This window comes from Lates calcarifer, linkage group LG19 (assembly GCF_001640805.2).
Source record: "Lates calcarifer isolate ASB-BC8 linkage group LG19, TLL_Latcal_v3, whole genome shotgun sequence".
In the NCBI taxonomy this organism is placed as follows: Eukaryota; Metazoa; Chordata; class Actinopteri; family Centropomidae; genus Lates; species Lates calcarifer.
This window is the reverse complement of record NC_066851.1, coordinates 24,309,887-24,315,776: the sequence shown is the minus strand read 5'-3', so window position 1 is coordinate 24,315,776 and position 5,890 is coordinate 24,309,887. Positions and strand designations below refer to the sequence as shown.

The 5,890-nt window shown below is 27.0% G+C and overlaps 1 long non-coding RNA gene across 1 annotated transcript; it reads right to left on the bottom strand.

The window, feature by feature from the left end:
* Positions 1-3,372: 3,372 nt before the first annotated feature.
* LOC127143614 (uncharacterized) lies at positions 3,373-4,916 on the bottom strand. The gene is made up of 3 exons (XR_007815179.1): positions 4,900-4,916; positions 4,053-4,108; positions 3,373-3,400 (listed from the first exon to the last, which is right to left on the bottom strand). It is a non-coding gene; the product is annotated as an uncharacterized LOC127143614 (long non-coding RNA).
* Positions 4,917-5,890: the final 974 nt, after the last annotated feature.

Below are 5,890 nucleotides of genomic sequence, written 5' to 3'. Positions count from 1 at the left end.
GCCTTGCTATACTACGACATTTTTTGACTTTTTTTTGACATCTTACTATACTATGTCTTTTTATGACATTTTTTGACACCTAACTATACTATCACAATTTTTGACATCTTACTATACTATGACATTTTTTGACAACTTACTATACTATGACATTTTTTGACGTTTTTTGACACCTTACTATACTAAGACATTTTTTGACTGTTTTTTGACATCTTACTTTGCTATGACATTTTTTGACAACTTACTATACTGTGACATTTTTTGACTGTTTTTGACATCTTACTATACTATGACATTTTTTGACACCTTACTATACTATGACATTTTTTGATGCCTTGCTATACTATGACATTTTTTGACTTTTTTTTTGACATCTTACTATACTATGACATTTTTTGACGTTTTTTGACACCTTACTATACTAGGACATTTTTTGACTGTTTTTTGACATCTTACTTTGCTATGACATTTTTTGACAACTTACTATACTGTGACATTTTTTGACTGTTTTTTGACATCTTACTTTGCTATGACATTTTTTGACACCTTACTATACTATATCTTTTTTTTTTTGACATTTTTTGACACCTAACTATACTATGACATTTTTTAACTTTTTTTGACACCTTACTATACTATGGAATTTTTTGATGGTTTTTGATGCCTTGCTATACTACGACATTTTTTGACTTTTTTTTGACATCTTACTATACTATGTCTTTTTATGACATTTTTTGACACCTAACTATACTATCACAATTTTTGACATCTTACTATACTATGACATTTTTTGACGTTTTTTGACACCTTACTATACTAAGACATTTTTTGACTGTTTTTTGACATCTTACTTTGCTATGACATTTTTTGACAACTTACTATACTGTGACATTTTTTGACTGTTTTTTGACATCTTACTATACTATGACATTTTTTGACACCTTACTATACTATGACATTTTTTGACATTTTTTGATGCCTTGCTATACTATGACATTTTTTGACTTTTTTTTTTGACATCTTACTATACTATGACATTTTTTGACGTTTTTTGACACCTAACTATACTATCACAATTTTTGACACCTTACTATACTATGACATTTTTTGACATCTTACTAGGACAATTTTTGACACCTTACTATACTATGTCTTTTTTTTTTTTTTTAACATTTTTTTGACACCTTGCTATATTATGGCATTTTTTGACTGTTTTTGACATCTTACTTTGCTATGACATTTTTTGATATCTTACTATACTATGACATTTTTCGACGTTTTTTGACACCTTACTATACTAGGACATTTTTTGACTGTTTTTTGACATCTTACTTTGCTATGACATTTTTTGACATCTTACTATACTATATCTTTTTTTTTTGACATTTTTTGACACCTAACTATACTATGACATTTTTTAACTTTTTTTGACACCTAACTATACTATGACATTTTTAAACTTTTTTTGACACCTTACTATACTATGGAATTTTTTGATGGTTTTTGATGCCTTGCTATACTATGACATTTTTTGACTTTTTTTTGACATCTTACTATACTATGTCTTTTATGACATTTTTTGACACCTAACTATACTATCACAATTTTTGACATCTTACTATACTATGACATTTTTTGACATCTTACTATACTATGACATTTTTTGACGTTTTTTGACACCTTACTATACTAAGACATTTTTTGACTGTTTTTTGACATCTTACTTTGCTATGACATTTTTTGACAACTTACTATACTGTGACATTTTTTGACTGTTTTTGACATCTTACTATACTATGACATTTTTTGACATCTTACTATACTATGACATTTTTTGACATTTTTTTGATGCCTTGCTATACTATGACATTTTTTGACTTTTTTTTTGACATCTTACTATACTATGACATTTTTTGACGTTTTTTGACACCTTACTATACTAGGACATTTTTTGACTGTTTTTTGACATCTTACTTTGCTATGACATTTTTTGACAACTTACTATACTGTGACATTTTTTGACTGTTTTTTGACATCTTACTTTGCTATGACATTTTTTGACACCTTACTATACTATATCTTTTTTTTTTGACATTTTTTGACACCTAACTATACTATGACATTTTTAAACTTTTTTTTGACACCTTACTATACTATGACAATTTTTTGACTGTTTTTGATGTCTTACTATACTGACATTTTTTGACTTTTTTTGACATCTTACTATACTATGTCTTTTTATGACATTTTTTGACACCTAACTATACTATCACAATTTTTGACATCTTACTAGGACAATTTTTGACACCTTACTATACTATGTCTTTTTTTTTTTTTTTTTACATTTTTTGATGCCTTACTATACTATGACATTTTTTGACTGTTTTTGACATCTTATTTTGCTATGACATTTTTTGACTGTTTTTGACATCTTACTATACTATGTCTTTTTATGACATTTTTTGACACCTAACTATACTATCACAATTTTTGACATCTTACCATACTATGACATTTTTTGACATCTTACTATACTATGACATTTTTTGACGTTTTTTTGACACCTTACTATACTAGGACATTTTTTGACTGTTTTTTGACATCTTATTTTGCTATGGAATTTTTTTGATGGTTTTTGATGCCTTGCTATACTATGACATTTTTTGACTGTTTTTGACATCTTACTATACTATGACATTTTTTGATGGTTTTTGATGCCTTGCTATACTATGACATTTTTGACATCTTACTATACTATGTCTTTTTGACATTTTTTGACACCTAACTATACTATCACAATTTTTGACACCTTACTATACTATGTCTTTTTTTTTTTTTTTTTTTTACATTTTTTGACACCTTGCTATATTATGGCATTTTTTGACATTTTTTGACTGTTTTTGACGTCTTACTATACTATGACACTTTTCAACGTTTTTTGACACCTTACTATACTAGGACATTTTTTGACACCTAACTATACTATGACATTTTTAAACTTTTTTTGACACCTTACTATACTATGACATTTTTTGACATTTTTTGATGCCTTACTATACTATGACATTTTTTGATGGGTTTTTGATGCCTTACTATACTATGACATTTTATGACATTTTTTGACACCTAACTATACTATCACAATTTTTGACACCTTACTATACTATGACATTTTTTGACATCTTACTATACTAGGACATTTTTTGACTGTTTTTTGACATCTTACTTTGCTATGACATTTTTTGACAACTTACTATACTGTGACATTTTTTGACATTTTTTGATGCCTTACTATACTATGACATTTTTTGACTGTTTTTGACATCTTATTTTGCTATGACATTTTTTGACTGTTTTGACATCTTACTATACTATGTCTTTTTATGACATTTTTTGACACCTAACTATACTATCACAATTTTTGACATCTTACCATACTATGACATTTTTTGACATCTTACTATACTATGACATTTTTTGACGTTTTTTGACACCTTACTATACTAGGACATTTTTTGACTGTTTTTTGACATCTTATTTTGCTATGGAATTTTTTGATGGTTTTTGATGCCTTGCTATACTATGACATTTTTTGACTGTTTTTGACATCTTACTATACTATGACATTTTTTGATGGTTTTTGATGCCTTGCTATACTATGACATTTTTTGACATCTTACTATACTATGTCTTTTTGACATTTTTTGACACCTAACTATACTATCACAATTTTTGACACCTTACTATACTATGTCTTTTTTTTTTTTTTTTTACATTTTTGACACCTTGCTATATTATGGCATTTTTTGACATTTTTTGACTGTTTTTGACGTCTTACTATACTATGACACTTTTCAACGTTTTTTGACACCTTACTATACTAGGACATTTTTTGACACCTAACTATACTATGACATTTTTAAACTTTTTTTGACACCTTACTATACTATGACATTTTTTGACATTTTTTGATGCCTTACTATACTATGACATTTTTTGATGGTTTTTGATGCCTTACTATACTATGACATTTTATGACATTTTTTTGACACCTAACTATACTATCACAATTTTTGACACCTTACTATACTATGACATTTTTTGACATCTTACTATACTATGACATTTTTCGACGTTTTTTGACACCTTACTATACTAGGACATTTTTTGACTGTTTTTTGACATCATACTTTGCTATGACATTTTTTGACTGTTTTTTGACATCTTACTTTGCTATGACATTTTTTGACACCTTACTATACTATGACAATTTTTTGACTGTTTTTGATGTCTTACTATACTATGACATTTTTTGGACTTTTTCTGACATCTTACTATACTATGTCTTTTTATGACATTTTTTGACACCTAACTATACTATCACAATTTTTGACACCTTACTAGGACAATTTTTGACACCTTACTATACTATGTCTTTTTTCTTTTCTTTTTTTTTTTTTTACATTTTTTGACACCTTGCTATATTATGGCATTTTTTGACATTTTTTGACTGTTTTTGACTGTTTTTTGACGTCTTACTATACTATGACAATTTTCAATGTTTTTTGACATCTTATTTTGCTATGGAATTTTTTGACTGTTTTTTTGACATCTTACTTTGCTATGACATTTTTTGACAACTTACTATACTGTGACATTTTTTGACATTTTTTGATGCCTTACTATACTATGACATTTTTTGATGGTTTTTGACATCTTATTTTGCTATGACATTTTTTGATGGTTTTTGATGCCTTACTATACTATGACATTTTTTGACTTTTTTGACATCTGATTATACTATGACAATTTTTTGACTGTTTTTGACATCTTACTATACTATGACATTTTTTGACACCTTACTATACTATATCTTTTTTTTTTGACATTTTTTGACACCTAACTATACTATGACATTTTTAAACTTTTTTTTGACACCTTACTATACTATGACAATTTTTTGACTGTTTTTGATGTCTTACTATACTGACATTTTTTGACTTTTTTTGACATCTTACTATACTATGTCTTTTTATGACATTTTTTGACACCTAACTATACTATCACAATTTTTGACATCTTACTAGGACAATTTTTGACACCTTACTATACTATGTCTTTTTTTTTTTTTTTTACATTTTTTGACACCTTGCTATATTATGGCATTTTTTGACATTTTTTGACTGTTTTTGACGTCTTACTATACTATGACAATTTTCAACGTTTTTTGACACCTTACTATACTAGGACATTTTTTGACTGTTTTTTGACATCTTACTTTGCTATGACATTTTTTGACAACTTACTATACTGTGACATTTTTTGACATTTTTTGATGCCTTACTATACTATGACATTTTTTGACTGTTTTTGACATCTTATTTTGCTATGACATTTTTTGACTGTTTTTGACATCTTACTATACTATGTCTTTTTATGACATTTTTTGACACCTAACTATACTATCACAATTTTTGACATCTTACCATACTATGACATTTTTTGACATCTTACTATACTATGACATTTTTTGACGTTTTTTGACACCTTACTATACTAGGACATTTTTTGACTGTTTTTTGACATCTTATTTTGCTATGGAATTTTTTGATGGTTTTTGATGCCTTGCTATACTATGACATTTTTTGACTGTTTTTGACATCTTACTATACTATGACATTTTTTGATGGTTTTTGATGCCTTGCTATACTATGACATTTTTTGACATCTTACTATACTATGTCTTTTTGACATTTTTTGACACCTAACTATACTATCACAATTTTTGACACCTTACTATACTATGTCTTTTTTTTTTTTTTTTTTTTACATTTTTTGACACCTTGCTATATTATGGCATTTTTTGACATTTTTTGACTGTTTTTGACGT